The sequence below is a fragment of the Xyrauchen texanus genome, chromosome 35 (genome assembly GCF_025860055.1).
Source record: "Xyrauchen texanus isolate HMW12.3.18 chromosome 35, RBS_HiC_50CHRs, whole genome shotgun sequence".
NCBI classification, from domain to species: domain Eukaryota; kingdom Metazoa; phylum Chordata; class Actinopteri; order Cypriniformes; family Catostomidae; genus Xyrauchen; species Xyrauchen texanus.
In genome coordinates this window covers 32148882-32168294 of record NC_068310.1, presented here as the reverse complement: position 1 = coordinate 32168294, position 19413 = coordinate 32148882, and the positions used below count along the sequence as shown (strand labels likewise).

General features: G+C 44.4%; 1 protein-coding gene across 5 annotated transcripts in view; it reads right to left on the bottom strand.

Annotated features, from left to right (window-relative positions):
* Positions 1-19413, bottom strand: part of LOC127628401 (homeobox protein Hox-C1a-like) — a 100590-nt gene that overhangs the window by 17715 nt on the left and 63462 nt on the right. For 2 of the 5 annotated variants that reach the window (XR_007968659.1, XR_007968658.1), the window contains exon 3: positions 16733-18281. The exons of 1 other annotated variant lie outside the window; for it this stretch is intronic. The gene's annotated coding sequence lies outside the window, so the exon portion shown is untranslated. Of the gene's footprint in view, positions 1-16732; positions 18282-19413 lie in introns of those variants that run through there. 2 more of the 5 variants (XR_007968657.1, XR_007968656.1) reach the window with 2 other exon arrangements.

The window sequence follows — 19413 nt, the reverse complement described above, 5'->3', positions numbered from 1 at the left end:
GTAAGTAAAAAGCTTCAACAGAGAATGTACTTCTTAAAGAAATTACTGTCCTTTAATGTTCAAAATAGAACACTGTTGATGTTTTATGGGGCTTTTATCGAAAGCATTGTGTCTTTTTGTGTGATTTGCTGGTATGGTAATGCCTCTGAAGCTCAGAAGAGATCATTGGGGAAGGTGGTAGTAACAGCAAGTAAATTACTAGGAACAAAGTTAGAGAGTATAGAGAGTATATACAAAGGAAGAGTGTTAAACAAGGCTAGCATCATTGTGAATGATAAAAGGCACCCTTTATCCTATACTTTTGAACTACTACCATCAGGTCGACGATACTGTTTACCTAGATGTTTAAAAAATAGGTTTAAATTTTCTTTTATTCCTCAAGCAATTAAGTTTTTAAATTATCCTCCCTCTAGTGGTAGTAGATGAAATAGATGCTAGACTGGATATCTTAATTATGTTTACTATTATATTTTATTTTATGTATTCAAATTGTAAATAATATGTTAAATGTGAATTTGCCAAATATTGGGTGAGTTGCTGTACGCTGCAAACACAATTTCCCTACGGGGATAAATAAAAATAAAAAATACAAATATATAGGAAATGGCAATAATAAAATATACAAAAGTGTAGTAGATTGGAATGCCCAATTCCCAATGTGCTCTAAGTCCTCATGGTGACGTTGTGACTTGCCTCAATCCGGGTGGTGGAGGACGAATCTCAGTTGCCTCCACTTCTGAGACCGTCAATACGCGCATCGTGTCATGTGACTTGTTGAGCGCATTACAGCAGAGACTTCACGCTCTTCTCCGCGGTATCCACACACAACTCACCACGCATCCCACCGAGAGCAAGAATCACATTATAGCGACTATGAGAAGGTTATCCCATGTAACTCTACCCTCCCTAGGAACTGGGCCAAGTTGGTTGCTCAGAAGACCTAAGCAAATAAGCAGATTAAAATTCTTGATATATTTATTGTTTGCATTTAAACCATAACACTCTGTCACCTGCGAAATGTCCACTTGAACTACTGCCCAGGACATAAGGAGGAATTCTCACCTAGATGGCCAATAAAGAGTTTTACTAGGGCTCTGCAGTGATTAAAAAACAATCTCAAATAATCAACAAATGTATAATTGTGCACTCACAACCCCAGAGAGCTGGTCCCAGCTGGAAGAATAAATGGAATTCTACAGGCAGCAATGCACTGAATGACGGAGTGCAATATATCCCTCCCTCTGTACATTTGCATGGTACACTTATCCATCTTCATGTCAGCTGTGGGGTTACCCAGGGTTCACGCGCTAGCTTGTTTCTCTCCTCTCCGCTCAATAAATAAATCTCTGCTGCTCTCTGTTTACGGGCTGAATATAAATTTGTTTGCAGTCGATCGTGGGCCTGTGTGAAGGCATTAGAAATTGTATTTCTGTAATGGGTTTCAGCATGAGGAGGTGGGGATGGTGGGGGGGGGGGGGGGTTCAAAACAAGAGTTGCAGAAGTGTTTGACTGCAGGGTAAGAAAAAGCAGGTGTGTGCACTGCTCTTCCTAAATATGATTATACACACTTTTAGAATCCAGATAAGATACATTTGCAGTGGGCTGAATTATCAATGGATTTAAACTGAATGTTAATGTTCTTTACTCTCGTTTTATGAAGATAATATATAAAGACTTTATTAATCTCCCCTTGCGCCATATGTTTGATTAGTCGAAACCTTGACAGGTAGCAGTTTGTACCCCCATGTGTTGTCTACAGACTTTGACCTCAGTTGAACAGCTTCTGTAAAAAGTCATTGCATACTGCAACCCCCCACCACCACCAGTTCTAAACAGCTTGCATCCCATCAACTTGCATATTTACCAGGACAGATGACAAGAAAATTGTCTCTGCTCATGTTCAGAATAAGGTGAGAGAACATTCACTAATTTCCCTTATTGGCTGGAAAGAGACCAAATAATACCACCTTGCCACATCTGAGCTAATTCCAGCCTGATCCTGGCAGTAACTATTAGAATTTTGGCAGCAGAAGAAGATAAACTTTGTACCTCTCAGTCCAAGTACAGTTCTCACCTCTGCCACAAATGCTCTAAGCTTCCCTCTGTGAAGTAATTACATGCATGTTCCCCTCTCTGTCTCTTTACCCCTATAACTGGTGGGTGATGAAAATGACAGTGTGGGAGAGGTTGGCTTTCATTATGATTTAAATGTATCACTCGTATCATAGGAGAGTCCCTGTTTGATAACCTGATTTGTCTTTTGTGATCCTGCAACCAAGCCAGGGGATCATGGCTACAATGTTGGGATCATATAATTGGCTTATATTGACCTCTAAACACATAGCCAGAGCTCTGGAATGATGAGTCATGGCCCTAGGGCTGTCAGGCCTAATTATTTATCATTTTTGAGACCTGAAAATGGTAGGAGTGAGACACTGCTGACAGATGAGTGTCACCGCTGGCAGAAAGGTCAATGCTGTTAATGCAAAGGGGGCCTGTCGCAGACAATTGGTTAAGGGCTGGTAATCTATGCACTTGTGTACACCTCTTACTTTATCACTGAAGAACACACCTTACAGCCAAAGAGTGGAGGCCAAAGGAACATCGTCCTGGCCTAGAAAGAGAGATAGAGAGAGGGTAAAGGAATATAGAGAAAGAGAAAGACTGAGCACATAAGAGGGTTCCACTAAGAGAGAAAGCAAAACAGAACAATAGAGTGAGAGAGAGGGAAGATCATTGATAACATCAACAGCAATAATTGATTGAGCACTGTGCTGACAAGGTGATTGTTTAAACTTGCAGTGAAGCGTTTTACTCAAGAGGAGACAAAACAACTCGGAAAACAAAGCACGACGACTGCAATTTTAGTTTGACCATAACAAACTTTTCATAAAATAAATAGAATTTTACAGACTTCATACTTTGTTTGCTTGTTGGCATCCATTCATTGACAATTTTAGTGTTTGCTAATGCAGGGATTCTCAACTGCTTTTGCTTCAGGACCCAGATTTTACATTGGACACTTTGTTGGGTTGCTGGTCCATCAGTGTACCAATTATCAGTTCTGTTTTTAGTCCATGCTAATTCAAAGGGTTTTGAAAATGTTTTGAATCTTTGGTTACTTTATAAATGGATAATTGCCCTTTTCTGTCCTTTTCTTATATTTGACTTTGAACTGAGCATTACACTGACCTGCAACCCAACACAGTCCCAAAGTTGTGTATCATGCAAAAGAAAGCAAAAATGTCCACAAAATCAAGCATTGAAATATAGTAATATTATCATGAACTGCAAAAGCCCAAAAATATGCACAAATATTGACATTAAATAGGAAATAATTGACAATTTTGTAAATGCATAAACAACAAAACAATTGTGATTTACAATTTTTGAAGTTTGAGTGTTTGGTTTCTAAACATTTCTCGAATTTTGGTGGCTTTTAAGCTCTCAGCAGCCAAAAAATTATTTGCACAAAACACATGGTTGGTTCACACCAAGTTTTTTCTTGTTGCAAGTGAACCCATATTTAAAGTAGTCTGGGTTGTACTTTCTTTTACCTTGCATCGTTTTATCATTGGTTTTTGAGGATGATGTCATGTCACGACCTATACACGTTGGCACCTAATTTGGCTAGCTTCTAACAAATAACATAAATCTGAGCCATAGAATTTGATTGGATGCATGACCTTTGACATCAACACCAAAAGATATAGGAAACATTTTCTCCTCCTTTAATTTAAAACGGCATGCTTTTATTCTTGACTTTTAATGTTTGCTTTCAGTAATATTTTCCATGCTGTCCACAAATATATCACAACAGACATGCAACCCAGTTTTGGGTAACAATCCACCAGTTGAGAACCGTTGTGCTTCCACAGCTGCATTCCCTTTGGGTAGACAACAATATGGAGCTTCACCACTTGTAACAAAACAGCTGTTTTTTTTTGTTTTTTTAACAGAACAGAGTACATACTTGACCAGGTGTGTGTGTATATTGTATGTATAGCTGATTCTGAAAGTCACACTGAGATCCCAGCAGGCATGAGCAGAAACAGCTTCATTGTGCCTATTCTGTGGCAGAGCCAAGTATTTCAATTAGTGTAGTATTTGGCTCTAAGAATATGAATGCTTCCGGTCTTCACTTCCTACTTGAGCCCAGCAGACTGCAGCCCAAACAAAGTGACATTAGCAGGGTTAATCAGTCGGTGGGAATGAAAGCTCTTAGATAGATAGATGGATGGATGGAACATAGTTGGATCTTATACATGCACACAACACAATACATTGTAATAAAGCTGTTCAGTATGATACAATTTGGAGATACATGTCCAAATGTGTGTTTATTGTAGTGGTTTCATATGGTTTCCTCCAAAGTTATATTTTCACTATCATCATATTTTTGTAATAGCTCTTGGATTACATAATCCAGCAACACTGGTTGCAATAAGGTTAAGTCAGAATAAAAAAGTCAGAAAGGAAAAATTATATTAAAAACTGAAAGGTTTAAAGGTGTTCTTTGGACAGTGATATTTTTTTTTATAAAAGTCAGGTCAGGGCATGTTGTCACATTTTTATCAAGGCTGGTTATCACGTGTTTTAAATTACATATATTTATCAATTACAATTTATTGGCCAAAACACCTTTTTTCGGCCTGCATTAAACCGGCTATTTAATGCAGGCCTACATTTAAACAGAGGAGTAGATTTTCTTTACATGAATTGCCAATGTTTTAATTGCAGGTTCCATTGTGACAACTTGCCCCATATAGAGTGACAACATGCCTTGTTATTGGGGCAAGTTTTCACAAAAGGTCGACATGCCTTGCTATTGGGGCATGTTTTTACAAAAGATCTTTTTTTCCTGGGCAATAACAGTGAAAATGTTCAATAGATTTTTGGTAGTGAAGACTTTAAGATGTGGCTTTACAGAAATGTACTACCCTGAGGCATATTCACTGAAGTAAAAAGTGTGACAACTAGCCCTTGTCTTCCCTATTGTACATGTACATGTAAATGCACAGCATTGCATCAGAATATTTGTAAAGGCCAGCACCAATAGTTATTAAATTAAAATTGCACAGAAACGTATTGCAAATTTCAATGGCGCCTCTGCCCATTTAACCTAATGCTTTTGGAATCTAGAGCATGCCAGATCTCTAATATTCAACAACTTTGATATAAGTCATCTCAGTGTCAAGTGTTGATTGTGTAGGAAACATATAATTTGATAAATCCTTAGCATCAGAACATATGATATGGTAATTGTTTTGTATGAACCAGCATCAGCACTGGTGAGACACCTCATCTGTGAGACAGTCATCAGCCTTTTTTAATTTAATGTCACCAATCACCTTTAGCTAGAGTGTATTTAAAAGGCCATTGATCTTTATAATGCAGTGCTTTAATATGACAGTAACAGTTGTACGTGATGCAGGAAGTCAAATTGTGAAGATTGATGAGGGCTTGCAGGTGAATTATAATCCATCTACCTGAGTGATGCTTGCTTGCACTGTGTTCCATACCAGCAGGCCGACAAATAAATAAAACCCACAAAGGTGACACTAGGAATTGATACTTAACAATCCCTCTGAGCAATAAGCACTAGAAGCAGGTTTGACTGAGAGGAAATCTCCCCCAGTGAGACAGAGAGAAAGAGAGACTGAGAGAAAGAGAGTGAGTGAGAAATGGCAAATCTGGGCCAGTTTATGGAAAAGAATGGACTGGATTTGCCAAAGGTCACACATACAGAGTCATCACCTTGTTTATGATTAGAAGAGGTCTGACCACAACTTGTGTTTGAGCTGCTTTATATAATGTGCTACATTGCCATTGATTAATGCTTTGGAAATGGAGCTACGAAGCTACTATGTGGTGATTACCTATGTAAGCATAAAGTCTACCAGTTTTAATCCTTATTGAAAGACTGTATGGTAAAGTGTGGTCACACAGGTTGGTCCTCTCATTCTTAATAGGTACATGGAACTATATTTCATTATAATATATAATGTTGGATCTTCTAATTTCTAAAATTGTAGTCAGCCAATGAGATATTTGAAGACAAATTGTGAATTTTAATGGCCGCAAGAGCATCTCTTATGCAAATTATAATTAATTGATTAGATCCAATTTCCAGATCCTTAACTAGATTGTGGGATTACTTACTAAATCTGGAATGTGATTTACTGTAATGTACGTGCAGTGTCCTGTGGGAGATGTGGTACAAGCCTTAACTGGCCATTCTGCCATTTTTTCAAAAATTCTGTGCATGAACTTATTTGGAGAACACACTTTAATCTTATTCCGTGTGCTGTATCAGGATGTGAATGTGATGAGCAACTGATGGGAGTGTATTAGTGAATTCAGCCTAGCTTAGTCCTTTTGATCAATGCATGACCCTTTTGAAAAAGAATGGGAGAACTGACATTTAGATGGAGAGAAATGGCATAAGATAAGAATGAAGAGAAGCCAATTTCCAGCGGTACTATTAAAAAAGCAAGGTGTATGTATGCAATCACTTGATGTCACTAACGAGTTTGCATAATTGTAATGAAGATTTCTTCATAGTATTTTGCATTGTATCGAACCCAGAATATCCTTTAAGTGTGCATGTAAGTGGGTGCACTTCATTATTCATAAAGTAACTTCACTATCCAACACCCAATTTGTAATATTTCTCAGTACAACCCAGATGCACATGCTTAGCTGCGGCACCATTATACAATAAAGCACAAACCTGTTTTCCATTCAATAGTAATGTGAGCTATTTGCAGTAATGAAATTAAATTAGCAGTGTCATTGTAAGAAATAGTTGACTGATGTCAAGTGTTTTAGTAAAATGTACAGGTGACGGATATCTGTCATTGTGTTAGTCGCTGTACTCTATGATGAAGAGGAACTTGGATTACATTAGAGGCCAGTCTCAGATCAATGCAGTTGTGTAGTGCAGAGATGTTGCACTGTGCACCCTGTGTGATTTTAAATGTCTAAAAATAGGTCCTTTTTATTGTGTGAGTGGCAAGAGCGAGCGCTCTCATTCTCTGTGATCTTTTGCCAGGGGTCGTGTAATGCTCCTTTATGTGCTCATAAATCATGGCTGGTCAGACCATGCACGCAAGAATGTAAAGAACCCAACGCAGCATACATCTATCTCCCTCTTCTTTCTCTTCTCTTCTAGTCAGTACAGAAAATATGTTCCTGAATGCTGAAAGGAATGTCTCTACTGATGATTTCTGCTAATTAATTACACACATTGGTCAGCCTAATTACAGTGCTTTTCTTTATAGTCACACACATTAGATGTTCATCAAGAGTGTGAATGTCTCATGTCCTTCTGAGCTTCAATGACTTTATATCTCTCTTGTTACATTCAATTACAAAGTCCTATTCTGGATTTTTTGTTCTCTAGATACACCTGCAACATTTAAAGCAAATCTTAAGTCCTTGATGAGTAATGTTGAATTTATTGCAATTGGAGCTAATCTAAGCAGGAATGTAAATGTCCAGAAGCAAATATGTATAATTAGTTTAAAAACATGAAACAATGTGGCTTACCTAAGTGTTTAAACAATATTTCCTGCTTGTGCAGAAGTTTTATTTTCTATGCTACAGAGCCAGTAAGATACAGTTTAAACAACAGCAAAGCACTCAGCATTCCGTTTAGCTGCGCTAAGGGGCCACCGGGAGGCCAACTCCTATTTTGCATATGGAACACTGCTGCGTGGTGATGGATGGTAAATCCAGCAGCACTGTACAGGCAGTGTTTCATGCTCTTCATGCGGCCACTCAAATAAAGATACTTTAGCACACTTAGCTGCGAATTACAATATCAGATTATTTTGCTGTGTTTAAATATAAATATTAATTCTGTGATTTAGCCGCTGAACGATTCATTGGGTCGTTTGTTCCTTTAAGCACATGGAATAAAGGGCTGTTTCCAAATCTTTTAATTATAGTGCAATGGTGAAACAACCAGGCTAAGAAGTTTTAACAATTTAGCCAATGATTTATCATGTAATATTGGTAATAGTTCAACAGTCAGTTATACTACCAATTATATTGGTTCTAGATTGATCTATGACCGAGAATGACTGAGACTGGCCGAAGTGAAATTGCTCAATTAGTTGAATATCAATGAGTTAATATTTTTCAAAAGGTAGATTTTTGCTGTTCCTTGCTTAGCTTATAAAATGACACACGGTCGACATCCTAATTAAACATAATTAATCAAAATGAGTCATCGCCAGGGAAGATACCCACAAGCGTTGCTTCCTCACCGGTAGCGTTACTGTAGTCCTAATTTTCTATAATGTAACAATAGGTTCTCTTTATAAGAAATGAGATAACCAGATCTGCTCTATTTGGTTGTGTTTCAACTAATATACTGAAGAATAGTGTGTTAGAAGGGTGAAAGAGAAGCACACTCTCTGTCATTTCACCCAGCGGGCTGAATGCTTGTGAAGCTGCTTGAGAGAGAGAGAGAGAGAGAGAGAGAGAGAGAGAGAGAGAGAGAGAGAGAGAGAGAGGAGGGCTTGTCTAAATGATTAATGTGTGAGGTTGGTAGGCGGGGGCGGAGGAAGGCATATATGTAACGATATGTTTTAAGAATACAAAGTACAGTATTGCTTAATGCAAAAAGTATCACAGTACAAATTCAGAGAGCCACTTTTAGGCTAAATTAAGATTTGCTCTCAGTTGTTTTCAAGGTAACCTTTCTTTGACCAAACCATTAAAGACAAAAGGTCTCAAAAGCAAAGGAATGACAACATTGTGACAGGTTATTTACATGCATTGCACCTTTATTGACTAACCAGAGGACTTCAGTTAGTATGCAGCAACCACTTTTCAGCTGTGCACTTGTTCTCATGCATGCTTTAATAAGATTCTGATCACTAATCATGTAAATTAAATAAAGATGACAATAAATAGCAATATAAATAGCTAAATAATTCCATGTGCATGAAAGTAATGATTGAATAGGTAAGATATTATCAATATACATTTTTAATGCAATGGTTGTCAGGGTATTAAGATGCAGGACTAAAATGTAGGTGATCAAAATTGAATGAAACAGTCAATGAAACTAAACAGTATAGAAGGAAAGGTCTATGGATGGCTCATGGAGCAGAATAAAAGGACACCCAGGGAGAGAATACACACCAGGCACCCAGCAAAGCATCACCACCAGCAGGTCTGCGGGGTCTTGTTGGAAACAGAGGAGGCAGACACTGGGCTATCAGCAGAGAGGAGAACACTGTAAATAGTAAATAAAAAATAAAAAAGGACAAAAATAAATACAAGAAGTAAATTATCACCGACAGAATAAACAGAGCAGAAGATCGCTCAATAATATTAATGGCTAGAACTATTCAGAGAGACTGACAGAAAATGATTCATCTGGAGATAAACCATCAACAAGAAATGCATGCGGACAAACAAGACAGAGGTAACGACAATCACACCTCTGGAACCCAACTTCTCTCCTCCAGACCATACCCCTCCCAATCAACCAAATACTGATGCCCACATTAATAAGTCTAGGGGGATGGGGTCCGGGAGCATCGGTGGTCTGAAACGGGATTGCAAGACTGGTTTGACTTGGGAGACATGGAAGACTGGGTATATGCCTCGCAAGGCACGGGGCAGCTTTAGGCCGCCCGTATACCTGGGAGATACCGACCCACCTGAGTCTTGATATGTCTCCCGGCCCTGAGAAGTGCCCGTCTAGCCAATCTCCACACACGGTGACAATGTGATAAATGTGACGGCTTGCCCTGTGACGAAGTCGAGCCCAATGTGTGACCAGGGTTTCAAAGGCACAGACAGAGGCTTTAACAGCCCCACTGGAGGGCGGTTAGATTGTTTTCCACAAGCACAGACTGGACAGGCCAACATGAAATGTTGTACATCCCGCCCCATTGCGGGCCACCAGAAACATTGCAGAATAACAGATTCAAAATATCTCACACCTGGATGGCAGGCCACATTTGAAGAATGAACAATGAACAATGCAGGATAGAGAGATGGATTGACTGTGACACATATAACCGACCCGCTGGTACTCCCTCCAGGGCCGTCACTCCTCGAAGCATCCTGCACACCTCTGATTTGACCTCCCAAGACACAGTGGCCACCACCCAGTGCTGAGGAATGACTGTGTCTGGAGGATAAGAGCAACTAGAGGTTTCAAACTGACGGGAAAGTGTGTCTGGTTTGACGTTTTAGGACCCTGATCGGTAGGATAATGTGAAGCCAATATTGTAATTACATTCTGCAAGTGTGAGATGCTGTGAATAGAACACACAGGGGTGAATCCTCGAGTGCTGAGAGAGAACCACACCCATGCCCACGTCTGATGCATCGACCTCCACCACAAATTGATGGGTCGGATCCGGAACGACTAAAATGGGGGCAGAAGTAAACTTGGATTTAAGAATATCACAGGCTTTCTGAGCCTGATCTGACCATAAAAACTTTTTGGTGGAGGTCAGGGGCAGCTACATGGCTAAAATTGCATATGAAAAGCCTATAGAAATTGATGAATCCCAGAAACCTCTGCAAAACTTTGCGGGAATATGGGATTGACCAATTGGTGATGGTTCTCAACTTGGAAGAGTCCATGCGCACACCCTCAGATGACAAGACTGTGCATGGAATGCACACTTCTCTGCCTTCACGAAGAGCTTGTTCTCTAGCAGCCTCTGCAGCACCTACCTGACATGCCCGTGTGTACCCGAAGAGATGGAGAAAAAATCAAGATGTCGTCCAGGTAAATGCAGACAAACTTGTTAATCATGTCATGGAGCACGTCGTTAACGAGCGCCTGAAAGAAAGCTGGGGTGTTTCATATTGCCCCGGGGGGGTGTTGAAAGCCGTCTTCCACTCATCCTCACAAGATGGAATGCGTTACGGAGATCCAAATTTGTGAAAATGTGAAAATTCACCCCCTGCAGTAACTCGAACGCTGAAGACATCAGAGGTAATGGACACCTGTTCTTAATAATGAAGTCATTCGGGCCCTGATAATCGATACAGGGGCACAAGGAACTGCCCTTTCTACTGGCAAAGAAGAATCCCACACTAGCTGGAGAAGACGGGCGGATGAGGCCGACAGCTAGCAACTCACTTATGTATTTCTCCATAGCTTCATGCTCTGGAGCAGAGAGAAAGAAAAGTCGCCCGTGAGGTGGAGAAGTACCTGGGAAAATATCAATAACACAGTTGTACGGGCGATGCAGAGGTAGTGATGTGGCTTGTGATCTACTGAAGATTGCCCTCAGATCATGATAAACTGCCGGAAATCCCGACAGGTCAACCACCTCCTCCTGAAACACGCAAACAGAGGTAGAGTCAGACGACAGCACAGATCGGAGACAGTGGGAAGAACAAAAGGTTGCCCGTTTAGTAACAACATTGCCAGCTAGTCAATGCGTGGATTGTGTTTTATCAACCACAGATGACCCAAAACTACTGGGTTAGGAGCCTGTAGTAGATAAAACACCATCTCTTCCTCATGATTACTAGAAATCGAGGATGGTCCACCCATATGGCCAGGCTGATGAGGTCATCAAGGCCACTGAGTTACTCCAGAGCATAAATAGCATGTTTCATAGCCTCGGACAGACCACTGAAGAACACATCCCACTGGGCTTTCTCATTCCATCTGCTGGTGGCAGCAAGTGTCCTGAATTCTATGGAATAATCAGACATGGTGCCTCCAGCCTGTCAAACTCAGTCAACCGCCAAGCCGCCTAAAAAACCTTGTTCAATTCTTCTGAAAAGGACTGGAATGACTCACAGCATGGCAACTTATTCTTCCAGGTAGCCGTTCCCCAGTCACAAGCCCACCCCGCTAGGTGCATGATCACATAAGCCACCCTGGATGTGGCTTATGGATGCCTTGGTCAGGAAGGAAGAGGACTGAAGCATAAAGACCAGCGAGCACTGTGAAATGAATGCACAACATCTATCTGGCTTGCCGGAGAAAGGAGCCGGTGCATTGAGGCGGGGGCTCCTGGCAAGCGTAGCGGGATGTTCAAGACTTGGCGGTGACGATAGAATGGAGGAGGGTGCTGCCGCAATGGGAAAAAAAAGAAAAGCTAATCTACCGGGATGGAGAGCTCGGACAGCTTGACCACCACCAATTTTCATGCCTCATGTGATCCAGCCAGTAGCTCAGAATGTTGTTCCAGCAAGTCCGCCTGATGAAGGAGTGTGGCTTGGATTGGGTTGAAACCTGCTGAGTCCATTCTTGCTGGTTTATCTGTCCGGGTATTGAGATGCAGGACTCAAATGCAGGTGTCACGAACCCCGCTCCTCTGCTTCTCCCCGCATCGTCTAGCACACACACGCACACTCCCTCACTCCGCCCCCTCGAGCTCCTGCACATTAGTTTCACCTGCACTCGTCTCAATCACCCCTTTATTCGTTACACCTGCACCGCTCGTTAGTTCCCCTATTTATATCACAGCACATTCGTTTCACACCCGTTGGTTATTGTATTTAGATTCCCGTGTCTTTGCCCCCCGCTAGTCTCGTCTAGTTTTGACCCCCCTGTGATTCGTTACCCCTTAGCTTGCCAGCTCTCTTGTTCCCCTAGCTCCCCTGTTTAGTCCTTCCCGCTACTCACTTTGATTCCCCGGCTTTTGAACCTACGCTTCCCTCGACGACAATTCTCCCTCTGGATTTGCCCTTTGTACTTTTGCCTGCTTTGCTTTTATTTAATAAAGCAGTTTTTTCCCGACATTGTGACTGTCTCAACTTGTGTTCGCTACAAAATAACCAACCTCACCGTTGACAGTCACAATGCCCCGCGCTAAGAATTCGCGCAGCTCACTAGAGCGGAGAAGCACGTCACATTTGGCGCGAGGAGCTACAGTGTGGAGAGATGACCACGCGCTCACGGCCCAGGGGCAGCAGGTATGCGCTATTTCTGATTTGTTTCACCCTATTTCACCTGTGTCTGCCCCTGAGCCCGTTTATGCCTCCAGTGCATTTCTGAGCGCCGTGCACTCTCCACCCCCGGAGAGGTTTTATGGCTCTTCGGACGCTGACCAAGGGTTTTTTATGCGAGGCAGCGGTTGTGTAACTCATAACCCCGCCCTCGACATTATGGAGCCAGCGGCCCGACTCGTGGGGTTGCATCAGGGGAGTCAACCCTTGGAGGTTTATGTTGTGGATTTTTGTGCCCTGGCCAACCAGGTGAATTTTAATGAGGTGGCTCTGAAAACCATTTTTCAACATGGACTGAATGAGCCAGCCTCATCATTCATGCCTGGTGGTCGCTGCTCCCTTAACCTGGCTCAGTTTATTGACCTCGCCCTACTGTACCAGCGTTCCCTACCACGGCCCCCGTCTTGAAGCCTACCACGGCCCCCGTCTTGAAGCCTGACACGGCCCCCGTCTTGAAGCCTGACACGGCCCCCGTCTTGAAGCCAGACACGGCCCCAGTCCTGAGGCCTGTCACGGCCCCAGCCTCGAAGCCTGGCATGGCCAGCGAGTCAACGCCCATGCCTGCCACGGCCAACGAGCCAGCGCCCACGGCCCACGAGCCAGCGGCCATGCCCGCCACGGCCAACAAGCCAGCGCCCATGCCCGCCACGGCCAACGAGCCAGCGCCCATGCCTGCCACGGCCAACGAGCCAGCGCCCATGTCCGCCACAGTCAGCGAGCCAGCGCCTATAGCCTCGACCGCCCCAGAGCCAGCCCCTGTAGCCTCGACCGTCCCCATGGCCACGTCCCCTGTTGGCCGAAGACGTACGAGAAGGAAGAGGGCCCCTTCTCCCCAGTCTCGTCTTGTGCTCAAGACCGCAGAGGTTCCCTCAGAGTCTTCCACAGCTCTACCGACCTCTGCTCCGCCCCCAGAGTCTTCCACGGCTCTGCCGGGTTCTGCTCCGCCCCCAGAGTCTTCCACGGCTCTGCCAGCCTCTGCTCGCCCCTCAGAGCCCTCGCGGCCTCCACCTCTCGAGTCTCCCAAGGCTCCTCCTCCCAAGCCTTCCAGGGCTCCTCTCAAGCCTCCCAGGGCTCTTCCTCTCGAGCCTCCCAGAGCGCCGCCTCTCAGGGCTTCTCCCCTCGAGTCTTTCATGGCTCCACCCCTCAAGCCTCCCAGGGCTTCTCCTCACGAGTCTTTCATGGCTCCACCCCTCAAGCCTCTCACGGCTTCGCCTCACGAGTCTTTCATGGCTCCACCCCTCAAGCCTCTTACGGCTTTGCCTCTCGAGTCTCTCAGGGCTCCTCCCCCTCCTTCCAAGCCTCTCAGGGCTTCTCCTCTAGAGTCTTACATGGCTCCATCCCTCAAGCCTCTCACGGCTTCACCTCTCGAGTCTTTCAGGGCTCCTCCTCCCCTCGAGCCTCTCAGGGCTCCACCCCTCAAGTCTTTCATGGCTCCACCCCTCAAGCCTCTCACGGCTTCGCCTCTCGAGTCTCTCAGGGCTCCTCCCCCTCTCAAGCCTCCTAGGGCTTCTCCTCACGAGTCTTTCATGGCTCCACCCCTCAAGCCTCTCACGGCTTCGCCTCTCGAGTCTCTCAGGGCTCCTCCCCCTCTCAAGCCTCTCAGGGCTTCCCCTCTCGAGTCTTTCAGGGCTCCTCCTCCCCTCGAGCCTCTCAGGGCTCCTCCTCCCCTCGAGCCTCTCAGGGCTCTGTCCCTAGAGTCTTTCATGGCTCCACCCCTCAAGCCTCTCACGGCTTCGCCTCTCGAGTCTCTCAGGGCTCCTCCCCCTCTCAAGCCTCTCAGGGCTTCCCCTCTCGAGTCTCTCAGGGCTTCTCCTCTCGAGTCTTTCAGGGCTCCACCCCCTTCCAAGCCTCTCAGGGCTTCGTCTCTCGAGTCTTTCATGGCTCCCCCCCTCGAGCCTCTCGAGCATTCCAGGGCCCCACCTCTAGAGCCTCTCGAGTCTTCCACGACCTTTTTCCCCGTGCCTCTCACGGCTCTACTCCCAGAGACTCCCGAGCTTCCTACGGCTCCGCCTCCCGAGCCTCCTACGGCTCCGCCTCCCGAGCCTCTTACGGCTCTGCTCCCAAAGACTCCAGAGCTTTCTACAGCTCCGCCTCTCGGGCCTCCTACGGCGCCCCCTCCAGAGCCTCCCACGGCTCCACCTCCCGAGCCTCTCACGGCTCTGCTCCCAAAGACTCCAGAGCTTTCTACGGCTCCGCCTCTCGGGCCTCCTACGGCTCCCCCTCCAGAGCCTCCCACGGCTCCACCTCCCGAGCCTCTCACGGCTCTGATCCCAAAGACTCCAGAGCTTTCTAGAGCTCCGCCCCTCGAGCCTGCTACGGCTCTACCCCCCGAGACTACAGAGCCTGCCAGGTCGTCGCCTCGGGGACCTCCCACGGCGCCACCGTCATCGGCTCCACCTCCTGAGCCTTCCAGGCCTTCGCCCCTAAAGCCTCCTTCGGCTCCACCTCTGGAACCTTCCAGGCCTCCGCCTCTAGAACCTCCTGCGGCACCACCTCCCTCTGCCCTGTCTCTTGGGCTCCCCATGGCGCCGCCTCCTCAGCCTCTCAGTACCCCACCTGCCGAGTCTCTCACGGCTCCGTCTTCCAAGGCTCCGTCTCCCAAGTCCTCCACGGCTCCGCCTTTCACGGCTCTTCCCTGGCCCCCTGACCCTGTCCGGTGGCCCCTGACACTCTCCCTGTCCTGTGGCCTCTTCCCTGGCCTCCTGACCCTGTTCCTGTCCGGTGGTCACCTTCCAGACACCCGGACCCAGTCCCTGTCCTCCAGTCGCCTTCCAGACCCCCTGACCCAGTCTCTGCCCTATGGCTGCCCCCTAGATCTCCCGACCACCCGCCTGTCCACTATGTTCCCCCTGACCTTACCTTGAACTGCCCATGGACTGTCTCACTTCCCTTTGTCTGTCCCCCGATCATCCTGCACCGCCTCCCGCGGCCGTCAGGAGCTGTCCTATTCAGAGGGGGGAGTACTGTCACGAACCCTGCTCCTCTGCTTCTCCCCGCATCGTCTAGCACACACACGCACACTCCCTCACTCCGCCCCCTCGAGCTTTTCATGCTCTTTTTGCTCGCTCGAGCCCTCACGCCCACTTTGCTCCTTCTCGCTCACATGCTCATAGGCAATCTCCCTTCCTCGATTTTCTCACGCGCTTCCAATCCTCCTGCACATTAGTTTCACCTGCACTCATCTCAATCACCCCTTTATTCGTTACACCTGCACCGCTCGTTAGTTCCCCTATTTATATCACAGCACATTCGTTTCACACCCGTTGGTTATTGTATTTAGATTCCCGTGTCTTTGCCCCCCGCTAGTCTCGTCTAGTTTTGACCCCCCTGTGATTCGTTACCCCTTAGCTTGCCAGCTCTCTTGTTCCCCTAGCTCCCCTGTTTAGTCCTTCCCGCTACTCACTTTGATTCCCGGCTTTTGACCCTACGCTACCCTCGAACGACGATTCTCCCTCTGGATTTGCCCTTTGTACTTTTGCCTGCTTTGCTTTTATTTAATAAAGCAGTTTTTTCCCGACATTGTGACTGTCTCAACTTGTGTTCGCTACAGCAGGTGATCAAAATTGAATGAAGCAGACAATGAATTCAGCAAGCAGTACAGTAGGAAATGTCAGTGGATGGCTCACAGAGCAGAATTGAAGGACACACATGGAGAAACACACATCAAGCACCCAGCAAAGCACCAGCAGGTCCACGTGGTCTGGCTGGAAACAGAGGAGGCAGACACTGGGCTGGCAGGAGTGTAAATACTAAGTAAAAAAGACAAAAATAAATACAAGAAGCGAATTATCGCCTACTCAATAGACAGAATAAACAGAGATCAATAACATTAATGGCTAGAACTCTTCAGAAAGACTGACACAAAACGATGCAGTCTGGAGCTAAACCAGCAACAAACTGGCAAGTGGAGTGGAAAGAAATACACGTGGACAAACAAGACATAGGTAACGACAATCACAACTCCGACTGGTGCGCTGAATACCTCAAAGGGTAACAACTGTCAAAAACACCAAACACAACAAAGAAAACCCACACACAAACACAGCGGATCACACAGCAATAGACAATTGGCCTAGAGTCCCAACAAAGGTACAGTACATTCTAACATTGTTGTGGCTTTTGAACAAAGTGGATTAATCTTTTTTTGTTGCTGGAGAGATTTTCATAAATTCAGATTCAATTAATATTACTATCAATATCATACACCAATAGCAAAATTGTATTCCACATTTAAAAGGTTGTGTGAAGACAAACTCAAATAGAGCAGCATTAATGTGAGAATTAGTCAGTGGGATTTAACATGGTTTGCATATTTAAATATTTCTCCCCATTATAATCAACATTCTCTTGGGAAAAGTCTCAGCACATGCCTTGGGAAAAATAGCATATCATTGTGGGAGTAATAAAAAAGATGTTGTGATCTTACAAAAAGTTGAGAGAATTTTCATGCTCTGTTAATGGCCATTTGAAGTCATGAATGCCCTTTCAAAATTGTACTTTCTGTGCCCAGGAGATAAACTGGCATCCATGTGTAATAAATCTTGGTGCTTAGCAGAGATTTAACTCTTGTAATTTATGCACAATGGAAACTAACTCTCTTGTACCATATACTGGCTGATAACATGCAATGCTTTGCCAACTCTTCCAGGTTAACTTTTCCTGAAAAAAGCCTGTGCGGGCATTACTTATTGACTTTTGATCATAATGTCAGATACAGTAGAGTTACATTGGGATCAATAATAGACCAGCAAGAGAACATGTAAACACTGTGGCGGTATAAGAATTTGGAATTTTATTCTTATAATTCATGCAGTCAGAAGACATTTACAGTTGACATAGGTCATGTGTGAATCATACATATTTTAGTTCTGAATTAAGACTATTTGTCTGTAGCATAGACATCACAGCAGAAAGCTGAAGTCAGTCACTGGTTGGTTGAATTGCTGTAGTTTCACCAGTGGCTCTGAGAAAATTTTGGACATATGTGATCTCTCGTAGATATATTTTGATGGCTCTGGTGCATCACTGCCACTCATCACAGAGGGCTAGTTACCTATGTCCTTGCATGAGTAGGAAATAGGACGTTGCCTCTGACCTGTCCTTGTGGTCTTTCTTGTACTTCATACGATGATTTTGGAACCAGTTCCTAATCTGGCAGTCAGTATAGGCTTCAGGAGCGCAGTCATTTCAAGCCAGCATGGGTGATACAGGTAAGTGCTGTAGGGAACCTCCTTCTCTAGCTCAAGCAGCTGGGAGGAGGTGAATGCTGCACACACCCATTTACTGTTAGATCAGCTGCCATTCCTATTCACCAATGCTGTACCTGGAATCCCCTGGAAAACATGCACATAAAAGCAAGTATAGAATTACAGCATGTCTGAGATTGGCCAGTTTGGAGTAAAGATTCTCCTTCTCCCATGCTCAGAAAGGGAATAGAACTTACATCCCAAATTATTAACCATGTTATAAGGCTCGAGACTGTAATAAGTTTAGGAATAAGTTACAGATGGCAAACTACCAGAGCAAATCTCTCTCTTTCTTGTTGCCTAAACTATGATGAAAACAATGTTGCATGACATCCTACATACATGTCAAGTTTAAACCCCCAGTGATAAATCAACATACTAAGAATACAATACACTGTCTGTGGGCAGACCACTGTTGGTAGACTAATCACTCAATTAATTATCCATTTCCTATGATTTCTATTGTCGTTGGATTTCTAATGATTTGTGCATGGACTATTTTACATTCATTGTCCTAATTATCAACATAAGTTGTTCAAGTAGTGACCTGAAATCCATCTTTATGGTAATATTATTCAATTACCGTATTTTTTTTTAATGAAAAACCCCTCACATTCTTATATATAAAATGTCAGTGTTTTTCCACTGATATTCTATAAACTGGGTGCAACACCTCAGCCTTATATATATTTTGAAGAACTTATTCACCAATAGGATATAAGAATATAGCTTATGCTAAAACAAGGGAATCAGCTTTATCTGTGTGACCCAGAAATGCTTAGCCTCAGACAATATACAATTTCCATTGGGGATTATTATTTTTTAATTATTCAGATTTTAGTCAAGTTTAAACTTCGTCAACTTTAGAGAACAACTGGCTGTCTCCAGTAGGGATGCACTGATCCGATACCTGGATCGGTATTGGTTCCGATAATGAAGCTTTTAAGCTGCGTTCACACTAAATAATAATCAGCGACAAAACAACCTCATCTCATTAATAGTCAATGAGTGCCGGCGACTTCCGGCAACACGAGCGAAGGTGACCGGATGTGGGCATGTATAGCGACGCGACAAAGTTGAGAAATGTTTAACTTTATGCAAATGAAGAGCAACTTTCGGAAGCAACAGCCAATATGAGAGAACTTGGTAGAGCTCACGTGATCCTAATATTTTAATAATATTAATTGTAAAGAAAAAAGTGATGTTTAGATTCTCAATG